This window comes from Dendrobates tinctorius, unplaced genomic scaffold, assembly GCF_039654945.1.
Source record: "Dendrobates tinctorius isolate UK_male_01 unplaced genomic scaffold, ASM3965494v1 ptg000377l, whole genome shotgun sequence".
Lineage (NCBI taxonomy): Eukaryota > Metazoa > Chordata > Amphibia > Anura > Dendrobatidae > Dendrobates > Dendrobates tinctorius.
In genome coordinates, this window is record NW_027362043.1 from 749,491 (window position 1) to 767,195 (window position 17,705).

Genomic DNA, 17,705 nt, shown 5'->3' on the forward strand with positions numbered 1-17,705 from the left:
GATGATGGATCTGGTGTTGTATTGCTGTACCGATGATGGTTCTGGTGTTGTATTGCTGTACCGATGATGGTTCTGGTGTTGTATTGCTGTACCGATGATGGTTCTGGTGTTGTATTGCTGGATTGATGATGGTTCTGGTGTTGTATTGCTGTACTGATGATGGTTCTGGTGTTGTATTGCTGTACTGATGATGGATCTGGTGTTGTATTGATGTACCGATGATGGATCTGGTGTTGTATTGCTGTACCGATGATGGTTCTGGTGTTGTATTGCTGTACCGATGATGGTTCTGATGTTGTATTGCTGTATCGATGATGTTTCTGGCGTTGTATTGCTGTACCGATGATGGATCTGATGTTGTATTGCTGTACCGATGATGGTTCTGGTGTTGTATTGCTGTACCGATGATGGTTCTGGTGTTGTATTGCTGTAACTATGATGGTTCTGATGTTGTATTGCTGTACTGATGATGGTTCTGGTGTTGTATTGCTGTACTGATGATTAGAGTTGAGCGAAACGGGTCGAAAAATTTCAAAAGTCGCCGACTTTTGGCAAAGTCGGGTTTCATGAAACGAAACCCGACCCTAGGATGAGGTCGGCCACGAGGTCGGCGACTTACGCGCCAAAGTCGCGTTTCAAAAGTTTGTTTTGCGCTCTTTTTCAGCCAATCAGGATCCACGGACACTGTGGGCAACGTGATGACATAGACAGGGGTCACCACCATCTTTCAGAAGGGCATGCAAGTGATTGGCTTGCTTTGGTGGGCGTCACAGGGGTTATAAAAGGGCGTGCACGCCGACCGCCATCTTACTTCTGCCGATCTTAGCATAGGGAGAGGTTGCTGATTCTGTAGGGAGAGCGTTAGGCAGGGAAGAAGAAAAAAAAACTGCTTCTGCTGCTAGCGATTTTGCCTGTACAACACACCAGTCACTGTGTGTGCAGTGCAAGGGGAGGCTATATTGTTAGGCTGCCTTCTAAGGCTTCCTGACAGCTGCATTGCTGTTTACCCACTGCTCTGCAAACTGCTTTTTTAAAAGCAATCCCAATTTTTTTTTTTTGTCCTGCTGAGGTACTGAGCGTGCATTTTTTCACACCATACAGCGTCAGTGGGCCTCACACAATCCAAAAGTGTCCAGTGCCCACTAGTGTCTGCAGAAATTCAAAATCTCCCTTATCCTGTAGTCACTTTTTTCACACCTGTGCCATCGAGCCTGTGACATAGCGCTCTGATATTCAGTGGGCCTCACACAATCCAAAAGTGTCCAGTGTCCACTAGTGTCTGCAGAAATTCAAAATCTCCCTTATCCTGTAGTCACTTTTTTCACACCTGTGCCATCGAGCCTGTGACATAGCGCTCTGATATTCAGTGGGCCTCACACAATCCAAAAGTGTCCAGTGTCCACAAGTGTCTGCAGAAATTCAAAATCTCCCTTATCCTGTAGTCACTTTTTTCACACCTGTGCCATCGAGCCTGTGACATAGCGCTCTGATATTCAGTGGGCCTCACACAATCCAAAAGTGTCCAGTGTCCACTAGTGTCTGCAGAAATTCAAAATCTCCCTTATCCTGTAGTCACTTTTTTCACACCTGTGCCATCGAGCCTGTGACATAGCGCTCTGATATTCAGTGGGCCTCACACAATCCAAAAGTGTCCAGTGTCCACAAGTGTCTGCAGAAATTCAAAATCTCCCTTATCCTGTAGTCAATTTTTTCACACCTGTGCCATCGAGCCTGTGACATAGCGCTCTGATATTCAGTGGGCCTCACACAATCCAAAAGTGTCCAGTGTCCACTAGTGTCTGCAGAAATTCAAAATCTCCCTTATCCTGTAGTCACTTTTTTCACACCTGTGCCATCGAGCCTGTGACATAGCGCTCTGATATTCAGTGGGCCTCACACAATCCAAAAGTGTCCAGTGTCCACTAGTGTCTGCAGAAATTCAAAATCTCCCCTGTCCTATAGACACCTTGTACCTTGTTTTACATTACTATATAGTTTGTTGGATTTTGTCTACATTTCTACAAAAAATGAGGAAGGCTGGTGGAAGAGGCCGTGGAATTGGGCGGGGGTTGGCAGCTGGTAATGATGGTGTTGGTGGTGGATCTGATGGTAGTGGCAAGAGCAAAATAGGACCGAATGCAGGAGGTGTTGAGCCTGCGTCATCGTCTGGCTCCATAAGGCTTCGAAGGCTTAGTTTTCTAGGAGTTGGCAAACCGCTTTTAAAGCCAGAGCATCAGGAAAAAGTTTTGTCTTATATTGCTGACTCCTCTTCTGAAGTTGTAAAAAGTAAAAGCACAGAGTCGTCATTGGAGGCTCATGTTCATGAACTACACCTTTCCTTGTGTCCTTCACCCCAACCAAGATTGAAGGATGACGCAGGCCATACTACTGATTACTCCATGGAGCTGTTTTCACATACCATGCCTGGATTATCAAGTGAAATGGTGAATTACCCAGGCCAAGATGAATCTGACATGGAGTGCACTGATGCACAGCCGCTGATAGATGATTCTGCTGGTACATTCACTCAGAGCACTACATTGTCCTCGCAGTGTACAGAGCCAGATTCTAACCCTGATGAGACTCAGGTGCCCCTTCCCGCACACTATACCACCATACACGGTGACACAGAGGAAGGTGCACATGACATTGAAGAGGAGGTGATGGATGACCCAGTTGTTGACCCAGATTGGCATCCATTGGGGGAAGAGGGTGCTGCTTCCAATAGCTCAGATGAGGAGGAGCATCCACAGCAGACATCGACATCGCAACAGCTGTTATCTGGCAGGCCCGGAGCACTCCAAAGACAGGTTCCAAAAATCAAAAGAGTTGCTGGACAGCTTGTCCAGACGGTCAAAAGATCACAGCGTGCTAGGCCGCAAAATGTCTGCCAAAGTAGGAAGAGTGCAGTGTGGCACTTTTTTGAACAAAATCCTCATGATCAGGCCAAGGTTATCTGTAAGAAGTGCGCAAAGACCTTTAGCCGAGGGAAAAATCTGAAAAATTTGAATACCAGTTGCATGCTTAGACATTTAACCAGCATGCACTTGCAAGCGTGGACACAACACCAAACCTCAAGTGCCACATGTGCAACTGATCACAAAGAAGGTAGTCAACAACGCTACATTGTTTCCCCCACTGTAAGCCCACCGGTTAGCACAGCAGCAAATGTTGAGATGTCGTTGCAAGGCCACAGCAGTCAGGGAATCCCACTGTTATATCAACGAAATACTGAATCTAGGCCATCAGAAAGAACACCAACTCCACCACCATCATCAACCCTCTCTCAGTCCGCCCTGTCCACCGCTACTTCCACCATATGCAGCTCTCAAGTCCAGCTCACCCTCCCAGACACTATGAGTAGGTCAAGAAAGTACTCAGTCTCTCATCCGCGTACACTGGGTTTGAACGCCCACATTGCCAAACTAATCTCGTTTGAGATGATGCCCTATCGGTTGGTGGAAAGCGCAGCTTTCCGCGAACTCATGGCCTATGCAGTACCATGCTATGACCTACCCAGTCGCCACTTCTTCTCTCGCAAAGCCATCCCAGCCCTCCACCATCATGTAAAAGACCGCATTGTCCATGCACTCAAGCAGTCAGTGAGTGGAAAGGTGCAACTCACAACTGATGCATGGTCCAGTCGGCATGGCCAGGGCCGTTACGTGTCCATCACTGTGCACTGGGTTAATGTGGTGGATGCAGGGTCCACAGGGGACAGCGGTGGTGGGACAGTGCTGCCTAGCCCACGGTATAGGAAACAGTTGGCTGTAGGCGTTCGACCCTCCTCCTCCTCCTCCTCCTCCAGAAGCGAAAGCTCGTCCACAGAGCGCAGTCGTACGAGCACTCCATCTGCAGCTGCCACTGTTGCACACGAGGTGTCCCCCTATCGAGCAGCTAGTGGAAAGCGTCAGCAGGCTGTGTTGCAGATGATGTGTTTGGGCGACAGACACACCGCCGAGGTGCTGGCCGAGTACTTGAAGCGACAAACTGAGTCATGGCTGGGCAGTGTACATCTTGAGGCAGGCAAGGTAGTTAGTGATAACGGCCGTAATTTTGTGGCAGCCATAGCCCTTTCAGAACTCAGCCACATACCTTGCTTGGCTCACACCTTGAACCTGGTGGTGCAGTGCTTCCTCAAAAATTATCCGGAGTTAACAGCCCTGCTCCAGAAGGTGCGAAGACTGTGCGCGCACATCCGCCGGTCGCCTGTACACTCCGTTCGTATGCAGAAGCTGCAGCGATTGCTCCACCTTCCCAACCACCGCCTCATTATTGACATTGCAACAAGGTGGAACTCCACCCTGCACATGGTGGAGCGGCTGTGCGAGCAGAGGCAGGCCATAATGCATTTGAAAGGAGGATACACGGCCAGGCACTTTGAGAGCAGACATGGAGTTGACAGGTGTGCAGTGGTCGAAGCTGAAAGACCTCTGTAAAGTCCTTCAGTGTTTTGAGGAATGCACACGGCTGGTAAGCGCAGACGACACCATCCTAAGCATGAGCATCCCACTTATGCGTCTGCTCATGCAAACTTTGACGCACCTTAAGGAGCAGGCGTCTGCAGCCAATGTTGATGAGGAGGAAGAGGAGGAGGGAATCCTTGATGACATTCAGCCATTGTCTGCTCAGGGACCTCTCCTGGACGAGGTGGAGGAAGAAGAGGAGGAGGAGGATGATGATGGGGATGATTACTTAGGGGAGGAGGATGCATCTCGTGGGGCAAGTGAAAATGTTGGCGTGGCAAGGTCTGGTACAGGGTTTGTGCGTGACTGGAGGGATGTGGATTTGCCAGAAAGTGCTCCTCCACCCAGCACTTGCAGTGCATCATTGACACCAGGAACATTGGCCCACATGTCAGATTATGCCTTGCAGATCCTAAAAAGGGACCCCGGCATTGCCAAAATGATGAACGATGACGACTACTGGTTGGCCAGCATCCTGGATCCACGCTATAAAGGCAAATTACAAAACATCATGCCACAGGAGAACCTTGACCTAATATTGGCTAATAAACAAGCAACTCTGGTAAATCGGTTGCTTGAGGCATTCCCAGCACACAGCAGCGGTGATGGTTCTCACACGAGCCGTACGGGCCGGGGGCAGCTTGGCAGAGGTGTTCATGGTGCACACAGCAGAAGTGGCGTTGGAGACAGGGGTTTCATGACAATGTTGTGGACTGATTTTTCAAGTACCGCTCACACAACTGGTAATACTGCATCGATGGAAAGTGACAGGAGACAGCAGTTGTCAACTATGGTTACAAACTACTTTTCCTCCCATATCGATGTTCTCCCACACAGGTCATTCCCCTTTGACTATTGGGCCGCTAAACTGGACACCTGGCCTGAATTGGCACAATATGCCTTACAGGAGCTCGCTTGCCCAGCTGCAAGTGTGCTATCGGAAAGAGTCTTCAGTGCAGCTGGATCAATCCTGACAGAAAAAAGGACCCGTCTGTCAACCCAAAATGTGGATGATCTAACCTTCATTAAAATGAACCATGCATGGGTTTCCAAGGATTTTGTCCCACCTTCCCCTGATGACACATAGGGTGACAGAAAAATGGCTTTCTTTGGTCCACCTCTTCCTGGGACTTGACCTATTTCGCCTTTTGCATCAGCTGAATGTCCAACATCAACATATGCCACTTTCTAAAACTCCCTAACTGTTCTGCCTCCCCCCCCCCATGGCCGGGGTCACCACCTAGCGCACGACACCGTGCGAGTGCCGTTGCCCTGGACAGGTGGGTAGGCCGACTCTTGGGCGCGGGCACTGGCACAGGGTCCCTCCTAGTGCAATCAAGTGTCTCTGACAGTGGTGGTGCACACCCGCCGTCAGACACACCGCCGTACTATGAGGGGCCCAGTGCCAGTACCCACGCCCACGAGTGGGCCCCCCTTGCTTGGGCAGGGCCCCAGCATTTGCAATCTTTACCTCTCCCTGCTCCTCCGCTGTGTAGTCTGGGCCGTCAAATCCATACTGTGCCTGACACCGTCTGAGCCTGCCTCCTGATGTATAGACATATATTTTGAATGTGTACGCTATCCATATATGTTATCCGGGGATACGGTACCCTTTCTCACCTTTGTGCAATCACGTGCAATCCATACTGGGCCTAACACCGTCTGAGCCTGCCTCCTGATGTATAGACATATATTTTGAATGTGTACGCTATCCATACATGTTATCCGGGGATACGGTACCCTTTCTCACCTTTGTGCAATCACGTGCAAGCCATACTGGGCCTAACACCGTCTGAGCCTGCCTCCTGATGTATAGACATATATTTTGAATGTGTACGCTATGCATACATGTTATCCGGGGATACGGTACCCTTTCTCACCTTTGTGCAATCACGTGCAATCCATACTGGGCTTAACACCATCTGAGCCTGCCTCCTGATGTATAGACATATATTTTGAATGTGTACGCTATCCATACATGTTATCCGGGGATACGGTACCCTTTCTCACCTTTGTGCAATCACGTGCAAGCCATACTGGGCCTAACACCGTCTGAGCCTGCCTCCTGATGTATAGACATATATTTTGAATGTGTACGCTATCCATACATGTTATCCGGGGATACGGTACCCTTTCTCACCTTTGTGCAATCACGTGCAATCCATACTGGGCCTAACACCGTCTGAGCCTGCCTCCTGATGTATAGACATATATTTTGAATGTGTACGCTATCCATACATGTTATCCGGGGATACGGTACCCTTACTCACCTTTGTGCAATCACGTGTAATCCATACTGGGCGTGAGAATGGCTGGCGAGCTGTTAAGCAAGCTACAGCACCTGTGGTTTGCACACGTTTTTCATTTTTTCAGGAATGACGGTTAGGCCTAATTCCGGAACTGCGGTTGACCTGCACTTACTGGGAAATCATCGTTCGCGGGTAATAATTGTAATCAGTGATCCCCATCACTAACGTTGTTCAGCGGGTTATCTGCACCTGTAAGCAACAAACGCTGGCCTTTTCAGTGTAGCGCACATGCAGCCACGGACATGTAAGGGCATGACACACCAGTTATTGGCCAATCATGTGCCAGAGCCTCACGTGTCCCTCTAGTAAGCAGGACTCGGACCGCGGGGCATGACGGAGTCTCGTTCGTCAACGGAATTAAGCTTGCAATGTGTGCATCTGTTCTATAGCTGGCATGGTTGAGGTTTCCCAGGTGGAGTCGAATTTAGCCGTAGGCTCCACTCCTGGTGGTGCCCTTCTGGACATTCCTTTAAGGTTCAGCTTTGCAACCATACTGCCCACGTAAAACAAACACTTTGCCTTCATGAACACTGTTTGGAGGGTCATGACTCGTGGGAATAACCCCGCCCAATCAGTTAACCTGCTAGAGAGATCCTTCGTTGCTCCCAAGCATGGACATCACACTCCCTAGGAGGAAGGTAATGCCACTGTGGCGACCGTACTCCTGGGGGTGACACAAGTGCACTGATGCCCAGCCACTGCTCGATGAATCTGCTGATACATTGACCCAGACCACTACATTCCCCGCTACACGGGCTGAATCTGACCCTGATGAAACTCAGGTTACCCTTCCCATATACAGTTCCATCTTACACGGTGACAAAGAGGAAGCTGCAGATGAAAGTGCAGGTTCGGCCCACCCGCCATCAGACACACCACCGTACTATCAGGGGCCCTGTGCCAGTGCCGTCGCCAACGAGTGGGCCCCCCCTGCCTGCTCAGGATCACAGCACTTGCAAGGTTGAAATACTGTGCAGTGAGATGGAAGATGGGGACGACGAGGAGTCCAGACTAGTACAAGGATTCCCTAGCGAGGAGACTAATTTGATTGTTATCAATGTTGGGACAGCAATTTTTGGGGAGCACTATACTCTGGAGAATGATAGATGGGGCCCACCATACACTGGAACATTCCAAAGGTGGACATCAGACACTGGAGCAGCATTTACAGGGCCCATTATACACTAGAGCATTAGAAATGGGGCCCATTATGTTTGGAGCATTATTTGGGCCCATAAGACAGTGGAGCTTCATCCATGGGGACCAACATATACTGTAGCATTATGTGGAGCTCATCATATACTGTTTCAAACATTATATGGGACTAATGATTCTGTATGGAGAAATAGATGGGCCTCGTCATGAGATGTAAAAAGTGAAGTATTTTTCATTGTACTATACCGCTATTTCTCTGCCGTATCGGAGTATGATGAGTTGTGGTATGTGTTAAAGGGGCGCTCTTTCGCCCAGGGCACATGAAAACCTGAAGCCAGCCCTACCCCCCCCCCACAACTTTAGCCAAATAACCCCCATTTTTCAGTGCGTAACTTGTATTATGAAGTTAATTAAGGTTGACAAGCTTAAGTAAGAAGAATTGATGCTTTTGGCATTCAAATGGGCACTGTAGGTGTGTTTCCTGTCCTCCTCTCACTGCCGACTTTTATTCCCCATTGACTTACATTGGGTTTCGTGTTTCGGGACGACCCCGACTTTTCCCTATAATCAGCCGATCTTGCTCGACCCGACTTTTGGAAAAGTCGGGTTTCACGAAACGAAACTCGACCCTAAAAAAACAAAAGTCGCTCAACTCTACTGATGATGGATCTGATGTTGTATTGCTGTACCGATGATGGTTGTGGTGTTGTATTGCTGTACCGATGATGGTTCTGGTGTTGTATTGCTGTACCGATGATGGTTGTGGTGTTGTATTGCTGTACCAATGATGGATCTGATGTTGTATTGCTGTACCGATGATGGTTCTGGTGTTGTATTGCTTTACCGATGATGGTTCTGGTGTTGTATTGCTGTACCGATGATGGTTCTGGTGTTGTATTGCTGTACCGATGTTGATTCTGGTGTTGTATCGCTGTACCGATGATGGTTCTGGTGTTGTATTGCTGTACCGATGATGGTTCTGGTGTTGTATTGCTGTACTGATGATGGTTCTGGTGTTGTATTGCTGTACCGATGATGGATCTGATGTTGTATTGCTGTACCGATGGTGGTTTTGGTGTTGTACTGCTGTACTGATGATCGTTCTGGTGTTGTATTGCTGTACCGATGATGGATCTGATGTTGTATTGCTGTACTGATGATGGTTTTGGTGTTGTATTGCTGTACTGATTATGGTTCCAGTGTTGTATTGCTGTATCAATGATGGTTCTGGTGTTGTATTGCTGTACTGATTATGGTTCCAGTGTTGTATTGCTGAATCAATGATGGTTCTGGTGTTGTATTGCTGTACTGATTATCGTTCCAGTGTTGTATTGCTGTATCAATGATGGTTCTGGTGTTGTATTGCTGTACTGATGATGGTTCTGGTGTTGTATTGCTGTACTGATTATGGTTCCAGTGTTGTATTGCTGTAGCAATGATGGTTCTGGTGTTGTATTGCTGTACTGATGATGGTTCTGGTGTTGTATTGCTGTACCGATGATGGATCTGTTGTTGTATTGCTGTACTGATGATGGTTTTGGTGTTGTATTGCTGTATCGATGATGGTTCTGGTGTTGTGTTGCTGTACCGATGATGGTTCTGGTGTTGTATTGCTGTACCGATGATGGATCTGGTGTTGTATTGCTGTACCGATGATGGTTCTGGTGTTGTATTGCTGTACCAATGATGGTTCTGATGTTGTATTGCTGTACCGATGATGGTTCTGGTGTTGTATTGCTGTACCGATGATGGATCTGTTGTTGTATTGCTGTACCGATGATGGTTTTGGTGTTGTATTGCTGTATCGATGATGGTTCTGGTGTTGTGTTGCTGTACCGATGATGGTTCTGGTGTTGTATTGCTGTACCGATGATGGATCTGTGTTGTATTGCTGTACCGATGATGGTTCTGGTGTTGTATTGCTGTACCACTGATGGTTCTGATGTTGTATTGCTGTACCGATGATGGTTCTGGTGTTGTATTGCTGTACCGATGATGGATCTGATGTTGTATTGCTGTACCGATGATGGTTCTGGTGTTGTATTGCTGTACCGATGATGGTTCTGGTGTTGTATTGCTGTACCGATGATGTTTCTGATGTTGTATTGCTGTACTGATGATGGTTCTGGTGTTGTATTGCTGTACTGATGATGGATCTGATGTTGTATTGCTGTACTGATGATGGTTCTGATGTTGTATTGCTGTACTGATGATGGTTCTGGTGTTGTATTGCTGTACTGATGATGGATCTGATGTTGTATTGCTGTACCGATGATGGTTCTGGTGTTGTATTGCTGTACTGATGATGGTTTTGGTGTTGTACTGCTGTACTGATGATGGTTCTGGTGTTGTATTGCTGTACTGATGGTGGTTCGAGTACAATAATCATGTACTGATGGTGATTCAGTAGCTGTATTTCTTCATATGAGATAGTGATTCACCTTATATATTGCCATACTCTGGCATTACAGTTTATAGCATAAGTGTTCAAGTACTGGTTACTTGAACTCAGCTATTAGAAGTGAATAATGAATGAATACAGCAAAAGCAGTACTCAAAAAATGATGACCAAATTGCATTCATGCATTAAGGGTTTGTTTTGCATCGCAGGGAGAGTAACTTTTTCATATTTTTGTCTCAGACAGCAGAAAAGCTAGAATCAGTCCAGTATTTGACCTACAAGGGATAACCTTAAAGGGAGGCTTTGGATATCCCATTTGAGAGCCGCATGATATAGGGACAGAGTCTCTGATTCCAGTGATGTGTCAGTTTAGAGATTGCTGCAATTATGTTACAATCACTTTCCTCTGTTGCATATCTACCAGTTCTCTGATTTCTGAGCTCTCTACAGTCATGGCCAAAAGTTTTGAGAATGACACAAATATTATATTTTCACATGATCTGCTGCGCTCTGGTTTTTATGTGTGTTTGTCAGATGTTTTTATCACATACAGAACTATAATTGCAATCATATTATGAGTAACAAAAGGTTATATTGACAGTTAGAATGAGTTAATGCAGCAAGTCAATATTTGCAATGTTGACCCTTTTCTTCAGGACCTCAGCAATTCTCCCTGGCATGCTCTCAATCAACTTCTGGATCAAATCCTGACTGATAGCAGTCCATTCTTGCAAAATCAATGCTTTTATTTTGTCTGAATTTGAAGGTTTTTGTTTGTCCACCCGTCTCTTGATGATTGACCACAAGTTCTCAATGGGATTAAGATCTGGGGAGTTTCCAGGCCATGGTCCCAAAATCTCTATGTTTTGTTCCCTGAGCCATTTAGTTATCACCTTTGCTTTATGGCAAGGTGCTCCATCATGTTGAAAAAGGCATTGTAGATCGCCAAACTGCTCTTGGACGGTTGGGAGAAGTTGCTCTTGGAGGACATTCTGGTACCATTCTTTATTCATGGCTGTGTTTTTAGGCAAGACTGAGAGAGAGCCCATTCCCTGGCTGAGAAGCAACCCCACACATGAATGGTTTCAGGATGCTTGACAGTTGGCATGAGACAAGACTGGTGGTAGCGCTCACCTGGTCTTCTCCGAATAAGCCGTTTTCCAGATGTCCCAAACAATCGAAAAGGGGATTCATCAGAGAAAATGACTTTACCCCTGTCCTCAGCAGTCCACTCCCTGTACCTCTTGCAGAATATCAGTCTGTCCATGATGTTTTTTCTGGAGAGAAGTGGCTTCTTTGCTGCCCTCCTTGAGACCAGGCCTTGCTCCAAGAGTCTCCGCCTCACAGTGCGTGCAGATGCACTCACACCTGCCTGCTGCCATTCCTGAGCAAGCTCTGCACTGCTGGTAGCCCGATCCCGCAGCTGAAACACTTTTAAGAGACGGTCCTGGCGCTTGCTGGTCTTTCTTGGGCGCCCTGGAGCCTTTTTGGCAACAAGGGAACCTCTCTCCTTGACGTTCTTGATGATGCGATAGATTGTTGACTGAGGTGCAATCTTTCTAGCTGCGATACTCTTCCCTGTTAGGCCATTTTTGTGCAGTGCAATGATGACTGCACGTGTTTCTTTAGAGATAACCATGGTTAACAGAAGAGAAACAATGATGCCAAGCACCAGCCTCCTTTTAAAGTGTCCAGTGGTGTCATTCTTACTTAATCATGACAGATTGATCTCCAGCCCTGTCCTCATCAACACCCACACCTGTGTTAATGGAGCAATCACTGAAACGATGTTAGCTGGTCCTTTTAAGGCAGGGCTGCAATGATGCTGAAATGTGTTTTGGGGGATAAAGTTCATTTTCTAGGCAAATATTGACTTTGCAAGTAATTGCTGTTAAGTTGATCACTCTTTATAACATTCTGGAGTATGCAAATTGCCATTAGAAAAAATGAAGCAGTAGACTTTGTAAAAAGTAATATTTGTGTCATTCTCAAAACTTTTGGCCATGACTGTATATCCCCGCCACAGATTAGCAGCTTTCTGTGTACTATTAGTAAGGGGTTGGGATGGCTATGGAGGACTACCTGTCAGCAGGTTTACTAGTCCTCTAGTGATAATCTCCGGCTGAGCACAGTAATATAATGAAAACTACAGCACACAGCACAGTAAGAGACACATGGCTGGAATCAGGGTCTCTGTCTCCACATTTTGCTGCTTTCTGCTTAGAGGGTAAATATCTCCAGATTCCCTTTAATAGGGATGTGCATACCATAGCTTTAGATGTTTAGATACTGATTGTAATTTTAGCGATTTTCCTGTAAAATCCACTGCTGGCTTTCCATCAGAGTGCCTGGCACCAATCAGCAGAAGAGTGCAGCTTGTGATGATGCTCGGCAGCGATGACAAGTCCTGCAGCAGGTACCACACTGCTGAATATGCACATGTGACCCCGCCCCCAGGCTCTGACCCCGCCCCCAGAGTGACAGCACCGCTGCACTAGCCGTGTACGGTCTCCTTCGCTCAGGGAGCCCTGAGAACCGCTCCCTCGCAGACACCGCCTTTGGCGCGCTGGCTCCGCCTCTCCCGTTATTCTCTGCTGGGTCATCGCCTTCGGCACGGTATTTCCGGTCGGTGACGGCCGCCAGCACCGTGGCTACCGCTCGGCTGATTGATGCTGGGATCTCTATGCGTCCTGTGCTGTTCCTCTGACGATCCTCCCTATGCTGCCGGTAAGGGCTGAGTGCAAGCACAATGGTGAGCGAATTCTGTTCTTCCCAATCATTTGTGGTCTGGCATAGACAAAGCTCGGCGGAGACTTGTTGTTCCACCGCATACAGCGCCCCGGTCTGTGCCATCCGTGCCCCGCATCATTCCATGCCTGTCATATTCCGCTCATTGTCCTGATGGTGAAGGATGGAGAACGGGCGGGTGGGGCTGTATTGTTCACAGTGGGATTACAGCGGGGACACCGTGGGAGGAATGGTGTCTAAGGGAAGGTGATGCCATAAAGCTTCCTATATGCACTGTCACATATGCGGCCATAGGCCTGCGGGAGCCATGGGCGAGAGACAGCGGGGGCATCTGCGGAGGAACGAGCATGAGGTAATGGCTGGCGAGGAGCTGTCTGAGTGTGCGTGGGGTGTCATTACCTGTGGGTACATGGAGTGCTGTTACCTGTGGGGTACACGGGGTGTCATTACCTGTGGGTACACGGGGTGTCATTACCTGTGGGTACACGGGGTGTCATTACCTGTGGGTACACGGGGTGTCATTACCTGTGGGGTACACGGAGTGTCATTACCTGTGAGTACATGGAGTGTCATTACATGTGGGGTACACGGGGTGTCATTATCTGTGGGTACACAGAGTGTCATTACCTATGGGGTGACCTGTGGGTACACAGGGTGTCATTACCTGTGGGTACATGGAGTGTCATTACATGTGGGGTACACTGGGTGTCATTACATGTGGGGTACACGGGGTGTCATTACCTGTGGGGTACACGGAGTGCCATTACCTGTGGGGTACACGGGGTGTCATTACCTGTGGGTACATGGAGTGTCATTACCTGTGGGTACACGGAGTGCCGTTACCTGTGGGGTACACGGGGTGTCATTACCTGTGGGTACACGGAGTGCCATTACCTGTGGGGTACACGGGGTGTCATTACCTGTGGGTACACGGAGTGCCATTACCTGTGGGGTACACGGGGTGTCATTACCTGTGGGTACATGGAGTGTCATTACCTGTGGGTACACGGAGTGCCGTTACCTGTGGGGTACACGGGGTGTCATTACCTGTGGGTACACGGAGTGCCATTACCTGTGGGGTACACGGGGTGTCATTACCTGTGGGTACATGGTGTCATTACATGTGGGTACACGAAGTGTCATTACCTGTGGGGTGACCTGTGGGTACACGGGGTGTCATTACCTGTGGGTACATGGAGTGTCATTACATGTGGGGTACACGGGGTGTCATTACCTGTGGGGTGCACGGAGTGCTATTACCTGTGGGGTACACGGGGTGTCATTACCTGTGGGTACATGGAGTGTCATTACATGTGGGGTACATGGGGTGTCATTACCTGTGGGTACATGTAGTGCCATTACCTGTGGGGTACACGGAGTGCCATTACCTGTGGGGTACATGGAGTGCCATTACCTGTGGGGTACATGGAGTGTCATTACCTGTGGGTACACGGAGTGTCATTACCTGTGGGGTGACCTGTGGGTACACGGGGTGTCATTACCTGTGGGTACATGGAGTGTCATTACATGTGGAGTAGTGATACAGACAAGGCGTGCACTCTGTGGATATGAGGTAGGTGCAAGCTGAACCTGGAACTTAGTCCAGACAGTCATCCAGTGAAGAGAAAACAGCTGCACTCTTGGAAATTTTGATTTCCAATGCAAACGCACTATTCCCCTGTGGTGTCTTTAATAATAGAAAACTTTTTTTGCATTGAAAATCAAAATTTCCCAGAGTGCAGCTGTTTTCTCTTTACTGGATTACATGTGGGGTACACGGGGTGTCATTACCTGTGGGTACACAGAGTGCTATTACCTGTGGGGTACACAGGGTGTCATTACCTGTGGGTACATGGAGTGTCATTACATGTGGGGTACACGGGGTGTCATTACCTGTGGGGTACAAGGGGTGTCATTACCTGTGGGTACATGGAGTGTCATTATATGTGGGGTACACGGGCTGTCATTACCTGTGGGTACACGGAGTGTCATTACCTGTGGGGTGAGCTGTAGGTACACGGAGTGTCATTGCCTGTGGGTACACGGAGTGCTATTACCTGTGGGGTACACGGGGTGTGATTACCTGTGGGGTACACGAGGTGTCATTACCTGTACGTACACGGAGTGCTATTACTTGTGGGGTACACGGGGTGCCATTACCTGTGGGGTACACTGAGTGCCATTACCTGTGGGGTACACTGAGTGCCATTACCTGTGGGGTACACTGAGTGCCATTACCTGTGGGTACACTAAGTGCCATTACCTGTGGGGTACACAGAGTGTTATTACCTGTGGGGTACATGGGGTGTCATTACCTGTACGGTACACGGAGTGTCCTTACCTGTGGGATACATGGACTGTGCTATTATGTATTTAGGGTACATGGTCTGTCATTATACAGTATATGGGGTACATTGACTGTGAAACCAGCAGAAAAAAGGCAGAGATGTTGCTTGCAAGTGTGGGGACCCGTGACGTGGATGGCGAGCTTGCATATTTTGGCCAGAATGTCAACTAATGCCTCACATATTTTTGTATGTGTCTTTGCACTTTATTTTTCAGGGTGCAGTTGGGCCCATTTGTCTCTGTAAACTGCAGTGTCTGGTCACATGGGATGCATTTTGGATAGCACTGGGCAGCCCGCCTAATTTAATAGTATGGGCGTCACCAATAGGCTGTAAGCCAGATGCTCTGCATCACCTGTGTGTGAACAGCGCCGCATACAGACCTTTTTTTGTGCATTAATATGCCAAATAACTGCCCCCTCCATGGATTGGCAGACTGTGAGTGGTTGTCTCATTGGCATTTTTGCACCTTTGTTAAATGGGTCCACTGCATCCTATTAGCGCATTTGTTTGGAGGCCTGGGCAGGTAAGCATCTCTGCCTTTTTTCTGCTTGTTTTTCAGTTTTTTTGGAGGATCTTTAAGTCCTCTTTTTGCTGCTTAGTGGTACATTGACTGTGCTATTTTATATATGAGTAAGGCCGGTTTCACATTTGCGCTTTTGAACACAGCGACGGCCTGCGCACGGCCGCCGCTAAGCCCCGCCCCCTGCCGCGCCTCCGCCGGTAGCTCCGCCTACCGGCGCATGACGCTGCATGCGTCCTGTGTCCCCTATCTTTATCACTGGGGGCGCAGGCCGTGCGCAGTATGCGTTTGGCGGCGCATGCGTCCTTTTGACGGTGCGCCGAGCGCAGCCAAACTGCAGCAGGTTGCGTTTGGCGCTGGTCGGCGCACCGTCAAAAGGACGCATGCGCCGCCAAACGCATACTGCGCACGGCCTGCGCCCCCAGTGATAAAGATAGGGAACACAGGACGCATGCAGCGTCATGCGCCGGTAGGCGGAGCTACCGGCGGAGGCGCGGCATGGGGCGGGGCTTAGCGGCGGCCGTGCTCAGGCCGTCGCTGTGTTGAAAAGCGCAAATGTGAAACCGGCCTTACATGGACTGTTGTTGCATATATACGAGGTACATGGACTGTTGTTACATATATACGAGGAACATGGACTGGTACTGTTGTTACATATATACGAGGTACATGGACTGTTGTTACATATGGGTTACATGGACTGTGCTGTTATATATGGAGTACATGGACTGTTGTTACATATATACGAGGAACATGGACTGGTACTGTTGTTACATATATACGAGGTACATGGACTGTTGTTACATATGGGTTACATGGACTGTGTTGTTATATATGGGGTACATGGCCTGTTGTTACATATGGGGTACATGGACTGTGTTATTACATATGGGGTACATGGACTGTGTTATATATGGGTACATGGACTGTTTTATGTCGGCAGCTATCATGACAGTGCAGTAATGTTGTAGTGGCCCAGGATAGTTTGACTTAAACATCTTTATTTTGGCAACTTAGAAAAGTAACTCATACTGTCACGATTCCTCTACTCAGAGTGTCTGGTACTCAGTGATGGACAGCTCTGTCATCCTATCCTGTGCTGGTTCGTGCTCATCTGTTATGTCAACGGAACTGTCAGTCAAAGCACTATCTGAGACTGGGAGGTGCAGAGATTTCCACGTGCTTCCTGTTCTCGTTAATTGTCCTGCTATTTAGGTGAGCTGTCTGGCCCAGATCGCTGCCAGTCAAAAGCTTGTTCTAAGGCTAGTTTCACACTAGCGCTTTTGAGCGCAGCGACGGCCTGCGCACGGCCGCCGCTAAGCCCTGCCCCCTGCCGCGCCTCCGCCGGTAGCTCTGCCTACCGGCGCATGACGCTGCCTGCGTCCTGCGTCCCCTATCTTTATCACTGGGGGCGCAGGCCGTGCGCAGTATGCGTTTGGCGGCGCATGCGTCCTTTTGACGGTGCGCCGACCTGCGCCAATCGCAACCTGCTGCAGTTTGGTTGCGCTCGGCGCACCGTCAAAAAGGCGCATGCTCCGCCAAACGCATACTGCGCACGGCCTGCGCCCCCAGTGATAAAGATAGGGGACGCATGCAGCATCATGCGCCGGTAGGCGGAGCTACCGGCGGAGGCGCGGCAGGGGGCGGGGCTTAGCGGCGGCAGTGCGCAGGCCGTCGCTGCGCTCAAAAGCGCTAGTGTGAAACTAGCCTCAGCCTGTGCTCTCTGGTGTGTGTTTGCCTGATCTCTGTTCTGTAAGT

At 48.7% G+C, this 17,705-nt stretch overlaps 1 protein-coding gene across 1 annotated transcript in view; it reads left to right on the plus strand.

The window, feature by feature from the left end:
* Positions 1 to 12,811: 12,811 nt before the first annotated feature.
* The window catches only part of PTPRS (protein tyrosine phosphatase receptor type S), a 567,518-nt gene continuing 562,624 nt past the window's right edge, over positions 12,812 to 17,705 (plus strand). Inside the window, exon 1 of the mRNA XM_073563025.1 lies at positions 12,812 to 13,083. The gene's annotated coding sequence lies outside the window, so the exon portion shown is untranslated. The remainder of the gene's footprint in view (positions 13,084 to 17,705) is intronic.